The sequence below is a fragment of the Protopterus annectens genome, chromosome 10.part0 (assembly GCF_019279795.1).
Source record: "Protopterus annectens isolate FY-2018-M chromosome 10.part0, PAN1.0, whole genome shotgun sequence".
Lineage (NCBI taxonomy): Eukaryota > Metazoa > Chordata > Ceratodontiformes > Protopteridae > Protopterus > Protopterus annectens.
The window spans coordinates 885,290,617-885,314,402 of NC_056744.1; positions in this window are offsets into that span (position 1 = coordinate 885,290,617).

Genomic DNA, 23,786 nt, shown 5'->3' on the forward strand with positions numbered 1-23,786 from the left:
TAGAGGAAGGTGCTGCCCTGCTCCGTTTGCCCTTGCTAACGCTCGGGCTCACTTCGCTCCCTTACCCTACCCCCATTCCCACTCATCCCCACATCAGTTACATTTATAGTTAGAGACCACTCCCCCTAACACAACTCACTCCCAATTAACCAATCAAACCTCACCAATCATACCCCAGACATGAATACTCCACCACACCCCTATTCACTACCTGACTAGTACAGCTCCTGATATGCCTTCACCAAGCAAACTACACCTACAACTCAACATAATGTCCTATATATATATATCACACCCAGCTACTAAAAGTATTATGTTCCTCACTAGCTATCTTCTTTCTCCTCCTGCTGTCGATTCTTTCCTCCTACCACACTCAACTTAATATCACATACCCACCACCATGGCAAACTGAATCCACAACCAGTCCTAGAAAAGAAGGACATTACTCTATATCACCCTGCTACCTCACCGCCACCCAGTCTTTTTCCTCCCCATATAATACTCTTAAATATAAAACTAGCCCTCCACCCTCCTAGAAACAATCTAAGATATTACACAAACTAAACAAACTCTATTTATACCTATGGCAAAAACTAACTTGCTGTGGGGACATCCACCCTAATCCAGGACCCAACAAATCTAACCATAGTACCTTTGAACAATGAAATCATCTATATCTATGACCATCCTCATCTCTCCTCCTTTTAAACATTAATTTTAGAAGTATTCTTAATAAAACCCAGGACCTTCATGCCCTGCAAGCTCTATTCAAGCCAAAAGTCATTGTGCTAACAGAAACGTTGGTCAAGCCTGAACACCACGATAATGAAATTACTGCCCCAGGGTACAATATTATACGTAGGGACAGACCAAGTTAAAAAGGAGATGGTGTTGCTATACTATTCCAAAACCACATCACCATTGAACAATTTGAGTGGAATTCCCAAGAAGTAAAAGACATAGAACTAATTCTAGCCAAATTAAAAGTTAACTCCAACAAACAAATAATTATTGCAGGTGGATATATCCCACCAGGTAATAATACTATCATAATGGAAAGCCTACTAAACTGGATGTCATCCTTCCTTCCACAAGAAACCATACTATTAGGAGACTTTAACATTGACTGGTCTGACTGTTCCAGCCAAAATTCCACCACCCATATTAACATCCATGGGGTTAACCAAATTATAACTGCCCCCACAAGAATTGACAAAACTTCCAAATGCCAGTCCATCTTAGACTGGATTCTGCTATCAGACCCCACACTGGCTCAACAATCAGGCTGTCTTCCTGACAGTCTGAGTGATCATCAAGTGACCTACTTAATTAGGAATCGATCCCAACACAATAAACAACCCATCCTCAGAGTAGTACATAATAAAAAGACCTTCAGAGCTAATGAACTAATCAACTCACTAAAATGCTGCAACTGGACTCCCTTAAAACAACTACCTCTAGATGATGCCGCGCAGTACTTCAACTCAACCTTCCTTGAAATCCTTAACTGCCATGCACCCCTCAGAACCATTAGAATCAAAGCTAACTATGCTCCATGGCTAACAAAAAATACTAAAACCATAATGAAAGAAAGGGACAAAGCCTGGGCACAATTCCACAAACAAAAAAACACCACCTTGAGACAGACTTATCTTGAACTCTGCAACAAAGTTAAAAAACTAATAAAACTTGACAAAACTAATTATCATATAACCATACAAGAAAAACATGCTCGCAACCCTAAAAAATTCTGGGCCACTATAAATAATTTACTGCACCCAGGTAAATCAACCACTCCTACCCCTGTATTACCAGACAACCATGACAATATCCCCACCCAATTTAACAAATTCTTTACTGAAACTGTCCAAGTGCTAGCCAACACTCAAAATACTGCTAGCAGCACCTTACCTACAGAGACCCCTCCCCACTTCAATACAACAAACAACTCCTCCAGGTTTTCCCTGGACCCAGTCCCCACTAATATAATTGCAAAACTCCTCAAAAAACTAAAACCAACCACTCTAGAAGCTGACAATCTACCTGCAGACTTCCTTCAAATAACAGCTGAAGCTATAGCCTGTCTAGTGTCCATTCTTATAAATAGGTCAATATCAGAATGTAAAGTACCTCACTCCTGGAAAATATCACATATTATACCACTACACAAAGGGGGTAAGTCCCTTGAGCTTACCAACTACCGCCCTATTGAAATCCTATCACCTCTATCAAAAATATTAGAGAGAGTAGTTCATTCCCAACTAATGCTGCACCTCCTTAAGAGTGACCTGCTATCCACATCCCAGCATGGCTTCCGACCCTCCCATAGCACTGCTATGGCACTACTCTCCTTTACCAACATTGTCACTCACCATAGAAATAATGGACTATTTGTATCCTCAATATTTTTAGACTTATCAAAAGCCTTTGATATGGTGAACCATAGTATGCTTCTAGAAACACTATCTTCCCTCAACATAAGCTCCTTCACCATATCCTGGTTCAATAACTGCTTATCAAACCATCAGCAGGCTGTTCTATGGCAAGAACAACTGTCCCCCCTACTACCTGTAGGCATAGGTGTCCCACAAGCGTCCATACTAGGGCCTTTGATATTCTCACTGTTTACTAGCTAGATAGGTTCATCCTCACTCTCTGCCTCAGTAGAGCAATATGCAGATGATACCCCATTTATATGTGCCTCCCCCAACCTACATGAGCTAAAAACCATAACACAGAAAAACTTTTCCTTAGCAGAAACATGGTTCCCTAACATAAAACATATTCTCAATCCAAAAAAAAAACAAACTCATTCTCTTTAGCCCTGGTAGATCTCCTCCACTAAATAATGATTTTACCATAACATCTAAAGATAACATACAAATCACCCCAACAACACATACAAAACTATTAGGTGTTGAAACTGATAATAATCTAAAATTTGACATACACATAGCCCAAACAATTAAGAAAGTTAACAAAAAGCTCGGTCTCCTATACAGGAACAGACAGTTCATCACTAAACCTACCAAAGCCACCTTAGCAAGGACTCACCTATTATCCATTCTCCTTTATGCCTCCCCTATCTTAACTAAGCTTCATCACACTGAACTAAGCAAATTGGAATCCTGCTACAACAAGATTGCCAAGTTTGCTACGGATGCTTCTAATAGATCCCACCACTGTCTAGCCCTCAAGCAACTTAACTGGCTTGAGTTACCCCAACTACTCCTACTCACCCAACTCTCAATAGCTCACGAGCTCCACTACTTTCCCAACAAAACCCCTGCACTTCAGAATCTGATTCACCCCTATACCACCACTAGAACCTTAAGATCTAGTTCTCAGAACCACATAAATGTCATCAAACATAAAAATGAGGCTGGTAAATCTCTCTTTGCCTGCTCCATTGCCAGAACCTGGAATTCACTTCCAAGCCACTTAACCTCCACCACCTCTACTTCACAATTATAAAAAACTTCTAAAAAACCCACTACATTAATAACTAGCATTGCTAATGTTACTCCCCTGGCTAGGCCATTCCACTGCACTGTTGCTAGGATTCTGCTAAGGATCAAAAGGTTGCTCCCCAAGTCCCACTTGTAAAAATATTTACATGGGTATTAGCTTACTACCACAAATTTAGACATTGTTAATCTCTGCTATCTATACTCAAATATATTCTTAACATGTATGGCTCTGTTTTCTTCTTTGGTACTATTTCTGTCTCCTTGGAACTGTAGTAGTGTTGGGAGATTTTCTCCACAGGCCTACCTATGCTCAATTGTAATGTATTTTTAACATGTATTGTACTATGTTTCCTTGTATGAGACTGTTTTATCTCCTTTAACTGTATTAATGTTTGAAGCTTTTCTCCCCGGGCCTCTGCTGAAAATGGACATGTGTCCAGTCGGACTTTCCCGGTAAACAAATGTAAAATAAGTAAAATAAAAATAAAAAAGTTTGTGATGGACACAGCAAAAATAAATGAGGCATTAACAAAATGCTGCACATGTTGGTATCAGACAACTGCTGATAGCAGGAACCCATGCATTTTCTTCCTCATAGCTGGATGCCACAGTAGTTGTCTCTGTTTGATGTATTCTCAAGTTCAGCCAGTTTCTGTGCTATTTCTTCCTATTTTAATTGATATTCTACCATTTTTTCCAGCTCATTTACAGCAGTTTGCATAGGCACTATTTCTTTTGAATCCTTGTTTTAAACATCTTTTTCCTTCAGCCTTTCCTTATTTGTCTCTGTACATTCCAGCTGGGACCCACTATCTTGAAACTCTCAGAATAGATTTGGTTAATCTTTTTGTTTAGGGTGACTGAAGTTTTCTTTTACAATTAACATCTGTTTTTCCCAGCTCTGCTCCACCACACCAGTTTCAGTGTCCCTCTGAGTTTCCATATTTTTTCTCCTTTTTCCTTCATTTTTTCTTTTCCTTGTCAACCTATTAGATTGTCACAGACTCTTCAGTTAGCAATTTCTGTTAACAATTTACAGCACATTGCAGGCTTCTGATAATTTAAACTGTTTACTGCCCAGATCTCTGTTTTTAGCTGCTTATACTACAGCCACCATCTTAGAACTCCTGTGAACTTTACGATTTTTTGCAGTTTACAATTTTTATTAGAAAGTACATTCCAAATATTTGTTCGGAGGACATCAAATATTTCATAGTTTAGGAATCTTCAGTGAAACTTGATTTTCTGTATTCGCAACCAGTGATACCTGCTCTCTGAATATAGAATTTCTCAAAGCTAAGCATCATTAAATTTACATCCGGGTTTTCTTAATACAGAAGTGACCACATTTGCTGAGGGTTTGTATGCATTCTAGTAAATGCTGTTGAGGGTTGTCACACTGACAGTGGCAGCATTTGATATGCAAATAAATGCAGTTCAGGTCAACAAGATATTAACTCAGCTTAAAGTCTCACACAAAATATCTAACTCATTGACCAGTGAGGCTAGGCGAGGCGTTGCCATAAATGTACACCTCCCCAGGCTGGACTGCTGCCTGCCATTAGCTGCACTTCTCTCTGTACATGATACTGCACTCATTCAGCCAAGAAAAATATACTAAGATTCATACAGCTAGCTAACAAACACAAACATCACTGTACTACTCTCACCTCAAACTGGCTACCAGCTACAGTTAGAGCTATTTTATTTCTCAGTACACTCATCTACAAAATGTTAATTGATGATGACTGTCTACCACTCCTCAGCAGGCTGCAGATTAGAAATCAGTCCTACAGTCTTATAAATAATGACCGTATTCAGATGTTCTTCATTCCACATTGCTGCAGTCCTAACTATTGGGGTAGTCCGCTGTCCAGTCGGCCCGAATACCAAAATATGACTGGCGTGTCAGGAAGCGCGGACCTATCGAACGCTCGAAGTACTAAATTGCCGCCTGACCTCACATCTGTCAGTCAGTTTTTTGTGCGATGGTCCTTGCTGCTTGAAATTATTGAGCAGAAAGGTTGGCGTGCAGGTTGGCGTTCTGAAAGTTTTTCGGCATCATCAAAAACCATAAGTATTCCCACTGCTATTTATTTTTTTTTTTTTCTGCCTCAGTATTTTCTTGTCGGATGTCAGAAAAATGGAATAATCATATCTTGATAGAAACAGATACCCCATACTATGTTGTACCACGCTGTTAGTATCTACCTTGAGGGCCTTGTTGGATCGCTTGTGCTAGATTGCTTTGTGGATTAATTTTACAAGGCTAACTGTGAGGGTTAAGACTAGCCAGGTTAGTTTTGGGAAGCGTTTATTATATATTAAATGCGTCCGCCGGCTCGGCGCAAAAAGCGACAAAAAAAGCCAAAAAGCAGCAAAGAAGGGCAGAGTTTAGAGGCGAGGTCTTTAGAGAAACTTCTTTGGGCAGGTTCTTGAGAAGAGGTTTCTGCCGAGGAACTGGAGAACTTTGCCGAGAGTTATGGGTGTGCTCAGATCCCTCCTCTGGCCTCCCTCCTGCAGTTCTTCAAGGCTTCAGTTAAGCTTCAGAGGGGTTTCTCTTCCTTCAGGTGGGAAGTAGCTTGCAAAATGGTGGCCTTTTTATTAAAGAAGGGTGCCAGGCAGAGATGCATTTAATATGGCCTGAGGTCTGATAGGTCTCCTGGAGAGTTCTATTTGAAGTTTTTAGGAGCTTAGTTTTGAGCAAGCTTTTGAGTTTTCTGAGCAATGGTTGCCTGCTTTGTGGCCTGACTCTCCTATTTCTGATCCTCCTTCTCCTCTCCTTCTTTTTCCTTGTCTCATTCCCTCCCATCAGCCCTTTCAGATTTTTTAAATTTCAGATTCAAGATTTCTCTCTGGATTCCATGGGAAGGAGTTTAGGGATTTCTCTCTTTTTAAGAAAGTAGGCCTTTAGTAGCTAATTCTTGTTTTAATAGCTCCTGGGCCTATACTTTTTGTTCTGAATGTTGTGGAAGATGTTTTTGGTGGAGGCCCCAGTTAAACTTATTCTGCCTAAGTATCTTTTTAAAGTTCCTATAGTGCTTGTTTCTCAAGAAGCGGGGCAGTCAAAGTCCCTGAGGGGCCTAAAACTGAAACTCTCTCTGTTGGTGAAAGTGAAATTCCCTGCTAAAGGTAAGGTTATAAAAAATCCAAAGAAAGAAAGAAAGGGAGAGGGAAAGTAAGTTTTTGTTTTCAGGTCCACTTGAAGCGTTCCAATCCAGAATTGAAATTCCACAATTGTCTCTCTTCTGTCATGTAATTCCTCTAGGATTTTCTCTTCATATGTCTGAACAGTGTGTTTTGTTGTGGAAGAGTTGAGTGTGGTAAAGATGCCTTAAAACACATGCCTGTGTAAACATTCCTTTCGCAGGCCTCTGGACCCTGGTTGAGGCATGGCATGGTTCTGAGGGTGGCCTTCACTGGATTTAGGATGAGAGATTAAAGTCCTGTTTTAGCATGCCAAGTATAGAGTTTTGTGTTGTTAAAATGTGGATTTTGGAGTTTCCTGTAAAGAGTGCAAGTCTAAGGAGTTTGGCAGGTGCAGGTTTAGTTTAAAAAAGTGAGTTTGTACAATGCAGGCTAAAACTGTTAGTAAAGATTTGCAGGGTCATTAAGGGTTCTGTAGTAGGGCTTAGAATAAGGTCTATGCAGATAGGGACAGGGGTTCCCTGCTCAGAGTCAGGAGGTTCTTAGAGGGGAGGCTCAGGGAGTCCCTAGAGCCACTCAGACCTGGAGGGCACCCCTGCTTTCCTTCGCCTGTGAGGGACGCCTGGCAGCTTTTTTTCAGCAGTATGCCAATTGCCTGCAAAGAAAAAAGGGGTACTGGATCTCTTTCAGCACAGTTCTGTTGGGCACTCATTTTTTTCACAGAGGTTTTTTCTTTATCATTCACTCACTTCGTTGGTTTAGACAAGATTCCCTCCTCTACAAAGAATAGAGGCTCACAAGCAAATTTCTCCTGCCTCAAAAAGAGGCCTAAATTGAGCCAAGAGGCCCTCCAGAACCAAAGAAAGTTTCATCAAAGTCCTGTAGTAGAACCATGCCTAGCAACACTAGGAGCCAGATTCCTCAACTAGTACTCATTCAGTTTAATGACATTCCCTAGTTCAAAATGTTGAGACCACAACACTTTTTATAAAGATCTCAAAGTTATCATGCATGGATTTCATGAATCTCTTCTTTACGTGCCTACTTGTTTGTACTAGAGATAGTAATTATCAGTTCATGGTAACTTCGTTTCAAGCCTTCTCAAGTAGCTCTATTTCTTTCCTCTACTGGCTCGAGTATAATGCATCATTGGCTTCAAAGTATCATTATTCTCATTCTGCATTACTGCTGGGGCTTACACAAAGTCTTATCTATCTCTACTAGAGCGGGCTAAAAGGTCTACCAAAAGAAAGGGAAATTTTCTACCACTGTAATATTCTGGCCATGAGTGCTGAGAACCTTAGAGTATTATTTCTCTCATTGTCAGTCCGTTTGCTAGCCTCTCAAGAAAGAAAATCTGTGGCTCTATTCTGAATCCGAAGTCAGCAGTCCCTTGGGCCTTCAGACTTAAACAAAGAAGCACAGAGTCACTTCTCTTAACTTACTCTTCTTCTTTGCCCCGGGGGCAATGGCCATCCCCACACTCTCTCCCAGCATGCTGACCTTCATATCAGCTTCTTGCACCAAGGTCTGCATGATCTGAGATTCTGGTTCAATTAATATGAATGGACACCATGGAGGAAGCTTTTGGGGTGGAAGCAACTAAAATAATGGAAGGGCAATGGAAAGGATTTTTGTGGGATCATCAGACTGCACTGCATAAACAAGGGACTCTCTGTGGGAATTTGCCTTCATGTCACAGGTCTGTCACCTAAATGAATTCAGGCCAGCACAGGAAGTCATATCAAGATGAAAGTGTGCCAAGTCAGGTGGCCCTGGGAGACTACAGCATCTACATATCAACATGAAGACAAGGACCTGTGCCAGACCCAGAACAGTCGATCAACCAGACAACAGTCCAGGGAAAGCCTGGTAATCTAACAGACAACACAACTGTCATGTGGAGTACATCAAAAGGATGTTCTAACAGACTAATACTTGTCATGTACATCAATGCAAGCAATGAAGAGCCGGGGCTTACCCAACAGGCCCATGGCCCAAATTTTGCGAACTACCGGCTCTGCCCTGACTCCTTCTTACTGTACAAAAGGAGGCCGGTTTCTGCTGGAAACTCCTTATCCCCACGACCAGGAAACTGGAACATCACAGCCCACAATCATGCACAGAGTGGAAATTGGATAATTGATCTGCCGCGGTGGAAAGTTTTGACATGGGGATCCGTCAATTTGCCGAAAGAAGCAGCCGCCACACAGCTCAGAAAAGTATGCTCTCGGTTTCTAGCCAAAGCCCGGATAGTGTCTGCTAGTTCTTTCCCACCTCTTTTTCTTCCAAGGCCTCTTTTCCATGAGGCAAGACAAGCCAAGATACTTTTGGCAGCTCGGTTTGAGACCATTAGTCTCAGATTGGCCCCCCATGGCTGAAATCGCAATAAGCTGGAGTCCCATTTCAAGCCTCCATGGTTTTTACCCTCAGATTCCATTCTCGTCGTCAGACAGACTGGCACCTCAGATCTACCGTGCTAGCATCTATGTGTTTGAAGGACAGTTCTGGTTTTGAAAGCTGGCACCTTACAATTTTGAGACGAAAGCAGGCACCTTGACCAGAAAGTGAGTTTGCATTGTGTGTATGGCAGAAAATTCCAAGAGATTGTTTACAATGAGTTGCAAACAATTCCATTTTTCTTTTTTTTATTAGCAATGTGTCTTCAAGTTTTTGATCAAGCATTGTCTTAGCCTGTTCAAGCTCAGAATCATCTTGAGGAGTTTTTGCTTTCTAGCAGTTACATCCTCTTACTGTTTCATTTCATCTGCCTTTTGTTCAAGCTTTCTTTGTTTTATCCTCGACCAGAGTTTAGCCTCTGCCGCTAGATCTTACCTTAGTTTCTCTACTGATTTTGCTTAACCTTACTTTTAATTACCGTTGTTTGGAAATGCTTTTTTGTGGCTGTAGAGCTTGTGGCCATTACTCTCTGCAAAGAGTATTTAAGGTGACAGTAGAAATTTTTTTCTTTGATTACTTCTGCAGGTAGCATTTTTGATTTTCAGTGCCCTTATGGCTTGATTTTTGGTTTGCGTTTAAATTAAACTAGGGGTTTTCCTTATTTATGCAGACCAAATTATTCTAAAGGGGGCACTTTTTTGAGATTTCTTTTTTGGTTTCATAAGCAGACCTTTAAATTATTTGATAAAATTTAGGGACACTTTTATTTAACACAGCAGTTGTGTTTATTTTTTGCAGCACTTTCATTTGTTGCAAGCTTTTCGTTATTCCACTCTGGCAGTGTTGTGGGTTTTTTTTTGCATTTCTTTGTGGTGTTTAAGGCAATTTGAGGTGGATTGGGCCCATTCTCATAGGTTGATTCCTACTATTTGATTTCCAACCTCATTTTGGCTTAAGTTTGTGGCCTTCAGCACCACATTGGAGAAGGGCTCTACTTGCCACAGCAAGATACCTAATTACTTGGTAAGTTCCTGGCCTTTGTCTAAGCATTAGGACAAGCTGTTCACTCTTTCTCGCAGCTGATTCTAGTTCACGCTGGATTTTTGCTACTTTGGTATCATTGTTTGGGCTCAATGGGCTATAAATGAACTCAGTATTGTGCCTTGTACCTTGTCAGTAGATGGACTGCTACAATGTTCTGTGTTAAACAATGTACCCCTTTGCCTTCCACACATGCTACAGATGTTTATATGTGGTAGTTGTTGCATATAGGTAATTTTTGTATACTTTGTGTTACCCTTTCTTTTGTGTGTGGTATGTTATGGTGGTAGGTTTTATATATTTGTGGTGTTGTTGTTTCTGAGTATGTTTGGTGTTTTTGGTGATGTACTTTTTGGTTTTGGCCTTATGCAATCAGCTTTCTTCTGACAGGTGCCCAACTGTCGACCGGGTTGCCCAGTATATACTGCAGGACGCTACCGACATGAACTTGATCATTCCAATCGTTAGACGCGGCAATGTTTATACAGACCCTCATTCACACAGTGTATGTGTGTAAGAACTTTCTCGAAATTGCTTTCAGCTGTTTGGAATGGTTTCCCAGAGACTATCAGGAATATAGACCAAGTACAGACTTTTCAAGAAAACAACTAGAAACCATATGTTCAACGGAAGTAAATAAAAGTGCTATAGGGACACAGGCAAATGCAATCTTACAGTGCTTCTTATATTTCACTGTACTGGTGGTTTCATTTCAAAGTGTGTAGGCTTAGTATATTTGATACTACCTTACAACAAGATTATTTCAAGTATAATCATTCCCCTTTTTGTGCTGACATACAACATTCACAAGCTGATTTCTAGTTCATTACATTGTACTAACATCTTATAGTACTATCAGCAGTGCAGTATGCTTACTTACAATTCTGTATTTGTAATGATGTTTACATTGTATGTTTGAGCATTAATAATATATGCATTCTTGTAAATGCTGTTTAATGTTTTACTTAGTCACTGTCACCCCTTGGCTATTCTTTTGGACATGTCAAATGCTTTAATAACAACATTTTTTCTTTGTATTCCTAACTGCTTTTCTTACTTGTTCTTGTCTTTGTGCCTGGACCAGTTCAATTACCCAGTTAATAATGCATACATTTATTTATTTATTGACATTTGTTAACTGGGTTAGTCCAACTGGGATTTTGTCTCATTTTCAGTGGAGACCCGAGGAGAAAAGCTCCAGAAAATACAATATATAATTACAGTACAAGAAAAACAAGTATTACAAACAATAATAGCAAGCAATAGAAATAAAGAACTACATGTGAAGATTATAATTAACTGAGAAAATAAATAAAAAAAATTTTTTTTTGACAACATTAAATTCTTTGTTACTGAACAATGGGGGAGAGTCAAGAGTGTCAGTAGGATCTACTGAGAGTGATGCGAGTGTGGGGGAAGGGGAGAGCTAAGTAGGGTCATAGCAGGGACAGGTTCTGGAGTTGAATAAATGTGTCTTCAGTTCTTTTTTAAATAGTGGAGTGTGAGAGATAGAGTGTATATCCAGGGGAAGTTTATTCCAGGCTTGGGCCACAGAGTGTTTGTAGAGTTGCATACCTATAGACCTATTAGGGTGGTAGATATCCAGCAATTGCTGATTTGAGGTGCGGAGAGATCAAGAAGGGGTATAGATAGAAACAAGGAGAGATAGAGATGGACAGCAGGAGGGTTTAAAGAGCATAGAGTGCAGCATGTGAAATTGGTAGAGATGTAGTAGTTGTGGGAGCTCCAGCCATTGTAGAGACTTTAAGGCAATACAGTGGTGTGTGTTGTTTGGGGAGTTAGTGATGAATCTGGCTATTTTGTGGTAGGTTTGTTGAAGTTTGTTCAGGGTAGTAGTTTGAATATTTGTGAGAACTGGGGCGGCATAGAGGAGAGAGGGGAGGAGAAGTGCTTGTCCAAGAGTGAGTCTAGCCTCAGGAGTGAGGTATATTCTGTTCCGATATAGGAGACCTTGTTTCTGATGGGTCTTCTTTATGCATTGCTGTATGTGTTGACTGAATTTTAGTTCATCGTCAATGTTGACCCCTAAGAGTTTAGTGTGGGCGTCAGGTTGGATGGCTGTATTATTACAAGACTTAATGACAAAGGATGATCTATGCTGAGCAAGAGAACGGGGGAGGAAGAGCAAGAGGTTTTTTTTTTTGGGATTAGTAAGTTTTTTGAAAGCCATTGTTCGGTGGAAAGTAAAGCTTTTTGGGTTAGAGTGTGTAAGTCAGAGATGTCGGCTGTAGAAATAATAGTGGAGTCATCAGCATATTGTATGAGAGATGAATGATTGCAAGAGGTGAAGAGGTCATTGGTGAAGATGTTGAATAAAAGGAGGTCTAAGATGGAACCTTGTGGAACACCAATAGAGATAGGCAGGAAAGGAGAATAGGAGAGCCATTTGACTGATTGTTGGCATCCAGATAGATAGCTAGTGAACCAGCTGAGGGTGGAGGAGGTTAGGTCAAACTTTGCAAGTTTAGATAGAAGTAAAGGATGGGATACTGTATCAAAAGCTTTGGAAAGGTCTAGAAAGAGACAGGAGGTAGGTTTATTATTGTCCAGGGATTCTGCAATGGTGTGGGTGAAAGAGAGTAGAGCAGTAGTAGTGCTGTGATAGGGGTGGAAACCATGTTGAGTAGGGGTGAATAAGTTGTGATTGAGAAGGTGATTTAGAAGCTGTGTATGGATACATTTTTCTAGTATCTTAGATAGGGAGGATAGAATGGCAATAGGTTGATAGTTGGTAGGGTCAGTGGAGTTGCCTCCTTTATGGGGAGGGGTAGTGTAGAAAGATTTCCAAAGAGTAGGAACAGTAGATTCTAGCATAGATCTATTAATTAATATAGTCACTGGGTAGGCAATAGAGTCAGCTGCAAGTTTGAGGAAGGTGGGAGGTAATTTGTCAGTAGAGAGAGAGCATGGTTTGAGTTTGAGCAGTAGAGATTTGATGTAAGAAGTGGGAAGTGGCTAGAAGGTAAAAAAAGTGTTATTGGGTGTGGGTGTTGGGTCTGGTAAGGAGTAGGAGTTAGGCTGAGCGGGTAGGAGATTTTGGATGGTGGAAATGAAGTGGGAATAAGTAGTGTAGCTGTTTCCTCCGGAGTCGAGTTTGGGTAGCGGGATGGGTTAGAGGGAGAGCCTGGGTAAAGGATGCTATTAAGTGTTGACCAGAATTTTCAGGGGAAGTTGTCTAAGGATGGACCAGTCAATGTTTTGTAGAAGTGAGTTAAACTCTGAAGAGTTAAATGAGGATAGTTTCCGACAATCTCTAAAGAGGTGGGGTTTAGGAGTATGTGGGTCATATCTTAGGATAGAAGTAGGGAAATGGTCACTAAGGGAGTCCGGTAGGGTTTCGAGCTGGTGGTAATGTTGAGGGGAGTTGGTAAGAATCCAGTCTATTGTGGAGCTGGAGGTTGAGTTTTTGTGGAAATGAGTGGGGGTAGAAATGAGTTGGTGGAAACCATGAAGGTGAATACTGAGTAAGGGAGAGTCAGTAGAAAGTTTTGACCAGTCTATTTTGACATCACCAAGGATGAGTATTTTATAAGGTATGCTGAGACAGAACCAGGATAATATGTTTTCGAGAATGGGTACATTGTTGCCAGGAGGAATATAGATGGAAGCGATAGCAAGTTTTTTGTGAGGATTCAGATGAAGGTTTAGAATGAGGAGTTCAGCAGGGTGGAAGTTAGGAATAGGTGTGGGGTAAGGTGAAAGGTTAAGGCTGTTAGAGTAGAGGATGGCTACACCACCTCCTTTCTTTGACGTTTTATCAGAGTGGTAGATGTTGTAACCAGGTAGGAGTATTTCACTGTTTGAGGTATGAGGCTTGAGCCATGTTTCCAATAGGAATAGGATGTGAGGGGTGTTGTAAGCTATCCAAGAGTGTAGTTCAGTAATTTTATTTGCTAGACTTTGAATGTTTAGTGAATAAAAGGTTAGGTGTTTGCAAGGTATTGAGTAATGGGACTGAGGTTGTATATCTGGTTGGTTGTTGGAAGAGGGTTGTGAGGAGGAATTAGTTAAAGTAGATAAAGCGGGAGAGGGAGGGACAAGGTAATGAGGGGCCAGGGTTGGGGTGGATGTCCCCTGAGGAGAGTAATTGTTTATACAGAAAAGCACCTGATGTGAAAAGTAGATAGTATTTGGGAGGTCTTGATTTAGTCCTATTAGATGGTTTGAGAATTTGAAATATGTGTCTTTTGTACAGAGTTGTGGTAGAAGAGTTAAATAGGTCTGGAGAGTGATGGAAAAAGAAGATGAAGTAGGAAAGCTGTAGTGTGAGTGCGAGGTAAAGGAACAAAATAATGGATTTGAGAGGTAGAAGTGATAGGAGGTAGTAATAGAGAGCATGGTGAGTAATGCTGCAGGTATAAGTAGATGCAGCATGATGAGTAGTTTGGTGAAGGAGGGAAGAGGTGAAGTCTAAGAAATAATTTGAAATAGGTGAATATGTTAAGTGTTATTTGATGTTGGATTATGGGAGTGGTAATAAACAGGAAGTGGAATTGTAGTGGATGGCTGGGCAGGAAGGGGAGGGATGGTTAAGTATAAAGGAAACTGTAGAGGGGTGGGTGGGAATGGGGGTAGGGTAGAGTAGCGAAGTGAGCCCAAGCATAGTGAGGGCAAACGGAGCGGGGCTAAACCCAAAAGGAAAGTCTGAGAAAAAAGCAATCAGTGAAAGAGAAAGAAAGGGAGAGGAAAGTTTGTAGGGTTCTAGCTAAAAGCAGAGGTAGTGGGCCTGAGATTAGGACAACAGGAGGTAGGAAACAAGGCACAAGTACAAGGCACAAGTCTAGAAATGTAAGGAAGAGCAGGATAGGACAAGGTATAGGGAGTAATTAGAAATATCTTACTGTGGTAGACAGGAAAACAAGTAGATTCAAGGAGGAATGGGGTAAACAGAAAAGAGTAGTTCAGAAAGGAGGTATGATTAACAGTGGAGAGGGATCAGGCAGATTAGAGGAGAAATGGGTATGGAGAAAAGAGTAGTTCAGAAAGGAGGTAAATAAATATAGAAATAAATAAAACCATCAGTACACTACTTAAATGCTATCACAAGATCACTCATTGATAAAAATATACATAATATATATAAAACTCTGTCCATCTGATAATATAAGCAATTACTTTATCACAATGAAATTAATTTGAAAGAGCAATCCAACACTAAAATATTGGGAAAAATGAGTATGTGGAACATGTGGGGGCTGTTTGAGTGATAAATGAAACAACAATGTCATGCACCATGGGATTTGGTATGAAATTTGTTCCCTAAATGTACAGTACAAGATATTTCAGATATCACACAACAGACATCAGTTTACAAAATGAAAAATAAACTACGTGCTCAACCAACTGGGTGAAGAAATAATAACTATATTTACAACCGTATGTAAATGCTTTTTTTCTCATCAGAGCTTCTTTATGCAAACATTTCAAGTGTTTACAATAAAACAAAAGTTGGAGGGTTTTAAAACTATCGCAAACATTTTATGTGACTAGGTAGGAAAGGGGCGTGGGAGAAAATAGTCTTCCAATAAAAAAGTATAGGACCCTTTAAACTAAAAAAGTCTGTAGTCTGATAACATCTATGTAAAGTATACATAATTTAAGAGAAACAAGAGAATGTGAGTAGGCCATGGAGATCATGGGGAGGGTAGTGGGAAAGAAAGAAGATAAGCCAGGACAGGTGTGTGGTATGATAGATAGTAGCAGAGTATAGACATGAGAAGAAGATGATTTAACTCTGAAAAACAGAAAGTAAATTGTAAGGGTAGGGGAAGGATATTGTCAGAAGGAACAAATGCATCTACAGCTTAGCAAATACTAAAAGTTGAATTAAAGCTGAAGTCCAGCAGTAAGCAAAGGAATCCCACTACAGCAAAAAGTGCAGCATATAGTAGATAAATAAGTATTGAAGTTCCAATGTTATCTAGGATTCCAGATGTATGATCTGATTTTTCTTCTTTAAACTTATGCTCTTCCATTACCTTATCATAGCCTCTTCTAATTATCCCTATTCTGTACTTCCTTTACTCAAAAGGTAAAAGTTTACCTACTTTAGTCTTTCATCTTATCCCTTATCCTATTCTTCTCAGTATGGTGTCTTTCTCTAGACTCTTCCAATTACTTTGATATATTCATCCATATATGGGCATTTAAGCAGTACACAACCCTACCCTTATAAATGATCCATTGTATTGTAGTAAAATACCTTTACTTGAATTTGTTTATATTAGAATTTATCATATTACTGGCTTTGGCCACTGTTTTTTCCATTTATATGTGGAAATTATTTAGTCAGTATCAGTCCAAGATCTTTTTTCTGATATTTGCTATGCAAACATATACATCAGCTGATATTCCTCTCAGGGATTGTTGGATCCCAGGAGAAATACCTTACACTTCACATTACTGCACACTGTACTGGTACTGTGTGTATTTTCAAGCTTTTATATCACTAACCAGGTCCCCTATATGTGTATCATCAACATAAAGGATGATTTTTTTCACTGGCCCTTTTGATATCTGAAATGGAGATCCTGAAGACCAGTGGACCAAAAACTGACAACTACTGGACAGTGCCCCTCTTACCATCAGACTTTGCTTCCTGCCGCTCAGCTGTTTTTTTCAACAGTTTTACTAACTTTCTGCATGTGTGGTTCCTTTCAGTTTGACAGACAGACTGCTGTAGGAGGACAAAGACAAAAGGTTTGCTGAACTAAAGGTATGCCATATTTATTGGGTAACCCTTGTCATACTGCAGTATAACCCAGCCATAGAACTGGACCTAACTGACTTAAAATGAGCTACTTTATATAAAAACCCTAATTTTGTTTGCTTAACCTTATTTTCCCCAGGCACTGATTATTTATTGTTGTCAGCTTATGATGTATAATATTGATATGTGTTATACTACATAATTCTAAATTTTTGAAACATTTAAAGATCAAAATGAGATTATTGTTTATAAAATTTAGAAAATAAGTTGTGTCATTTCAATCTAAATTCATATGAAACACCAGATAATCTGTGACAATTGTGAATGTTTGGGCAGTTTTTTCCATCCCTTTCAACTTTCTGGTTTAAATGGGTTTGCACTTGTTTAAGCTCCACTCAGCGGCACTGAGCTGAGGTAAACTATTACTGGTGCCAGAAAGTCTGCTCTTCAGTTTTTCCCTTAGATCTTGCTAGTTCTTTCTCTCTTGCACTTTGAATAGCCTAATCACTTTGCACTTCAACAGGTTTTTGTAGCAATTGTTATAGCACACCTAAGAGCCATCAGCACTAGTTGTTCTTCACAGAAATAGTTCCAGTACTTAGTAGTTATGACCACCCCTCCTGGCATGATTAAAGGGCAGTTTCCTCTGCTTTCTCCTATTAACCTGGTCCACTTAGGCGTTCTGAGGCAGTGTAGCTACTGCCTCATGTACACAGACAACCCTCTCCTCTTACCTCCCAACACTCAGACTTGTGAGAGATATACTTATATCACCAAATTGGAAGCTATGCACTCTCCAGCCAAGACCAGATTAGCTGGTCAAGAGGAGAAGGTCATCACCTGCACCATACCACATGGAACACATAGTCCTGCAAAACACCCACTATCACAGCTCTCACATAAAAACACAAACCACACACCTACCTTCACAGAGGTACTCAATAGAAATTTACCCAAACAGCAGAGACCTCCAAGACAGAAACGCACTTAACCACCACAACACAGCACAAACCACAGGACACATAGCTCACCTGCACTGTGTGCCCCTCAACCTAAGCCCCTAAGGCTAAACACCTTGCCCAATACACTAATCATAGGTGACTCGGTCCTACTCACTAGGTTGAATAAGGAGAAGGTAACAGTCAGCTGTCTGTCAGGTGCCAGAATCTGACACATAACACATGCACTCAGGTCACTCCACAACAAGTACAAGTATGACTCTGTCATTGTCCATGTGGGTGTGAATGACCTGAGACGCACCTCTCTGGACTACATGAAAAGAGACATGGTGGAGCTCTTGGATTATGTGGCCAAGGCAGGTATGACACTAGCCCTAAACAATATCCTACCATCACCCAGAATGATACCGCAGCCCAAACAAAAAATGATTGACTTCAACAATTGGCTAAATTACTGGTGTCATTCTGAGGGGATCCAGTATCTGTCTGCTTGAGATGACATGATTGACAGACGTCGATGCTTTGCCAGAGATGGCCTGCATCTGTCATTCCTGGGTATTCGGGTACTGGCTAAGACTCTTGCTACCACTATAGTGCCGTTTTTAGGCAGAGTTCCAAAGAACAAATTACCACCATCTTTTTCTTCTTCTTCTTCTTCTTTCGGCTGCTCCTGTCAGGGGTTGCCACAGCAGATCAACTGTTTCCATTTCTTCCTGTCCTCTGCATCTTACTCTGTCACACCAACCACCTGCATGTCCTCTCTCACCACATCCATAAACCTTATCTTAGGCCTTCCTCTTTTCCTGTTACCTGGCAGCTTCATCCTTAGCATCTTTTTCCCAATATACTCTGCATCCCTCCTCAGCACATGTCCAAACCAACATAATCTTGTCTCTCTGGCTTTGTCTCCAAACCTTCCAACCTGGGCTGACCCACTAATATACTTATTCCTAATCCTGTCCATCCTTGTCACACCCAGTGCAAATATTAACATCTTCAACTCTGCCACGTCAAGCTCTGACTCCTGCATTTTTGTCAGTGCCACTGTCTTCAACCCGTATAACATAGCTGGTCTCACTACCCTCTTGTAGACCTTCCCTTTCACTCTTATTTGTACTCGTCTGTCACAAATCACTCCTGACACTCTTCTCCACCCACTCCATCCTGCTTGTACTCTCTTCTTCACCTCTCTTCCACACTCACCATTACTCTGAACTGTTGATCCCAAGTACTTAAACTCATTCACCTTCGCCCCCTCTGCATCCTCACCATTCCTCTGTCCTCCCTCTCATTCACACACATATACTATGTCTTAGTCCTGCTGACCTTCATTCCTCTTCTCTTTAGAGCATATCTCCTCCTCTCCAGGGTCTCCTCCACCTGTTCCCTACTCTCACTACAGATCACAATGTCATCTGCAGACATCATAGTCCACTGGGACTCCTGTCTGATCTCGTCTGTCAACCTGTCCATCACCATTGCAAATAAGAAAGGGCTCACAGCTGATCCTTGATGTAATCCCACCTCCACCTTAAACGCATCCGTCACTCCCACCGCAGACCTCACTGCTGTCACACTAACCTTGTACATATCCTGTACCACTCTTACATAATTCTCTGACACTCCCGACTTCCTCATACAATACCACAACTCCTCTCTAGGCACCCTGTCATATGCTTTCTCTAAATCCACAAAGACACAATGCAACTCCTTCTGACCTTCTCTGTACTGCTCCATCAACACTCTCAGAGCAAACATCGCATCTGTAGTGCTCTTTCCTGGCATGAAACCATACTGCTGATCACTAATCATCACCTCCCTTCTTAACCTAGCTTCCACTACTCTTTCCCATAACTTCATGCTGTGACTGATCAGTTTAATCCCTCTGTAGTTACTACAGCTCTGCAAATCACCCTTATTCTTAAAAATCGGTACCGAAACACTTTTTCTCTATTCCTCAGGCATCTTCTCACTTATCTAGTTAAAAACTCCACTGCCATTTCACCTAAACACCTCCATGCTTCCACAGGTATGTCATCTGGACCAACAGCCTTTCCTGTCTTCATCCTCTTCATAGCTATGCTTACTTCCTCCTTGCTAATCCACTGCACTTCATGATTCACTATCTGCACATCATCCAACCTTCTCTCCCTCTCATTCTCTTCATTCATCAACCCCTCAAAGTACTCTTTCCATCTGCTCAACACACTCTCCTCGCTTGTGAGTATGTCTCCCTCATTATCCTTTATCACCCTTACCTGCTGCACATCTTTACTAGCTCATCCCTCTGTCTAGCCAATTGGTACAGGTCATTTTCTCCCTCCTTAGTGTCCAACCTTTTATGCAACTCTTAATAGGCCTTATCCTTAGCCTTCGAAACCTCTCTCTTTGTCATGCACCTCATCTCCTTATACTCTTGTCTACTTTCTTCATCTCTTTGACAATCCCACTTCTTCTTCGCCAACGTCTTTCTCTGTATACTCTCCTGTACTTCTTCATTCCACCACCAGGTCTCCTTGTCCTCCTTCCTCTTTCCAGATGTCACACCAAGCACCCTTCTAGCCATCTATCTTACTAGCTCTGCTGTAGTTACCCAGCTATTTAGTAACTCTTCACTGCCACCCAGTGCCTGTCTTAACTCTTCCATGAACATCACCTCACAATTACCCTTTTTCAATTTCCACCATTTGATCCTTGGTGCTGCCCTCACACTCATCCTCCTCTTCTTGATCACCAATGTCATCCTACAAACCACCATCCTATGCTGCCTAACTACACTTTCCCCTGCCACCACTTTACAATCTTCAATCTCCTTCAGATTGGCCCTTCTACATAAGATATAATCCACCTGTGTGCATCTTCCTCCACTCTTATATGTCACCCTATGCTCCACCCTCTTGTTAAAATATGTATTCATCACAGCCATGTCCATCCTTTTCGCAAAATCCACTACCATCTGACCTTCTGCATTCCTTTGCTTAACACCATACCTACCCATCACTTCCTCATCCCCTCTGTTCCCTTCACCAACATGCCCATTGAAATCTGCTCCAATCCCCAGTCTCTCACCCTTGGGTACAGTCATCACCACTTCGTCCAACTTACTCCAAAATTTTTCTTTCTCATCCATTGCACACCCAACTTGTGGAGCATATGCACTAACAACATTCATCATTACACCATCAATTTCCAGCTTCATAAACATCACTCTATCCGACACTCTTTTCACCTCCAAAACACTCTTAGCATACTGTTCCTTCAGGATAATGCCTACACCATTTCTCCTCCCATCTACACCATAATAAAACAATTTGAAACCGCCTCCGATACACCTAGCCTTGCTCCCCTTCCATCTGGTCTCTTGCACACACAATATACCAACCGTCCTTCGGTTCATTATATCAGCTAGCTCCCTCCCTATACCAGTCATACTGCCAACATTCAAAGTTCCAACCCTCACAATCACAGTTCTAGCCTTTACCTGCCTTCGGCAATGCCTTCCACCTTTTATCCTCCTTTGGCCAACAATAGCCCAATTTCCTCCAGCACCCTGTTGGCCAACAGTACTGGTGGCGGTCGTTGTTAACCCAGGCCTCGACCGATCCGGTATGAATTTCTGTACAGTTTTCTGCATATATGATGTGGCAAAATTTTACCCCAGATGCCCTTCCTGACGCAACCCTCCCCATTTATCCGGGCTTGGGACCGGCACAAAGAAATGCACTGGCTTGTGCATCCCCAGTGGCTGGGTTACCAAATTACCACCATAACAGCTATAATTAAATGCAATCTGAGAGTCATGCTGCTCATTGCTAGAAGTCTAAATCTCAAGTGTAGTCACTTGAAGCACTTCTCAAAATGGAAAAACATTTGACATTTGTGCTGTAATGGAGACCTGGTTTAAATTGCCAGAAAGCACCCCTGAGCTACCAGGCTATAACTCATTCCACACCTTTCGGCCCCGAAACATGGACTGAAGCTCCAAAGGCAGTGGTGTATCCATATTCATAAAAGATATGCACACCTCCATACTAGTAGCCCAGCATAATGCATCTGAGATACTTCAGGTACAACTAACATTGGGTAAGACTGCGATCCAGGTCATAGCCAACCATGTCCCTAGACTCTCACTCCACATTTCTAAGCACCCTGGAATCTATCAAGGTCCAACTAAAAACTTTCATACTAGGAGACTTCAACTACCCCTCCATCAACTGGGAAAACTACTCAAGCACCAATGCACTGGCCCAAAGCTTCCTGGACTTCATCAATTCCAATGCCCTGGACCAACTCATTCTTACCCCCACTAGAGGAAGCAACATCCTTGACCTGGTTATTACTAACATAGGCAACCATTGCTCTACAGCAATAGTCAATTTCACCCTGGTTAGAGCCAACCACAAACTAATCACCATGGAAATCCACATCTCACCCACACCCCCCACAAAGGTATCCACCATGAAACACTTCTCCAAAGCTGACTTTGGATTCCTAAAAACAGAGGTGGCTAACTTCATGTCACCCATGCCAGTAGAATATAGATGCAAGACTGCCAAATCATACACCAATGCACTGTACGAACACGTACATAAATGCATGGAACTAACCATACCCAACAGAAATAAGATGCTCTCCTCCAAAAAATGAAGCCAGTATGGTAGTCCCTTGCCATTAATAAACTCTACAACAGAAGGAATAAACTGTTGCAGAAAAATTTGAAATCCCAAGACTGGAAAAATTCCTTTATTAGCCTCAAAAGAAAAGTTGAGATCCCTCATCAAAACATCCAAAGCCAACTATGAAGGCAGACACTACAAACAACCACAAAGCCTTCTTTAGTTATATCAAGAATCTCCATGGCAATACCCAAATTTGCTTTGAGTTACTGCACAATGCTACCTGCTATACTGAGCCAACAGATATTGCCAGCATACTGGCCAACAAATTCAGTGCCAACCTTACCCCTCTCTCCTCCCCTAAAGGACCAATCTCAATACCAGAAGAATGCCAGGAACCCTTCATTACTGCAGCACAGGTTAAAGCTGCATTGTCTAAGGCCAAGAATACAGCTTCCATGGGACCCAACAATATCCCTAGCTGTGTTCTACATGAATTACAAAGTGAACTGGCACCACATCTTTGTGCTCTGTTCACTCACAGTCTCACCTCAGGCTTTGTCCCTACCAAATGGCACACTGCTACAGTCATCCCTCTCCATAAAGGAGGAGTGACTAAAGACCCTTGAAATTATCACCCCATTAGCCTAATGAGTCTGATATGTAAGGCTATGGAGCACATCATCATGGACCTTATTAACAAGGATATAGGGAATCTCCAAACTCTAGATCCCATGCAATTTGGTTTTGTGAAAGCAGATCATGCCTGCTCAACTTGGTTGACTTCTTTGAGTCAGTCACCAGACAGGTGGATGAAGGTAAGGCAGATCATACAGCCTAAATCGATCTGGTCAAGGCCTTTGATACCATTCATCACTCAGAAATTATTGATAAACACGCCAAACTTGGCATCAACCCCTATATCTTTAGATGGGTTGCAAATTGACTTACAGATAGAACACACAGTGTGAAAGTAGCAGACTCCAAATCCGACTGCTGAACAGTCATGAGTGGAGTCCCACAGGGATTGGTCCTGGGTCCTCTCCTGTTTGGCATCTACTTCTCAGAAGTCCAGGCTGACATGGAGGGACTTTGGCTGACCAAATTTGCAGATGACTGCAAGCTGGGAGCCATTATTAACTACCCAAGTGATGCAGACATCCTACAGAAAGGCCTCACTGAGACCAATGACTGGTGTTGAAACCATGGCCTTAAGCTTAATGCCAAAAAAGTGCATCATCATCCCCTTTGGGAAAAACTCATTTCCCACTAGTTACCACACCAATGGGTGTCCAATGGGCACTGAAGGTGGTATAAGAGATCTTGGGACACAGGTTGACAGCAACCTCTGCTTCATCCACCACATTGCCACTGTGGTCAAAGCGTTCTTCATGTGGCACATCTCATTACCAAAGATTTTGCA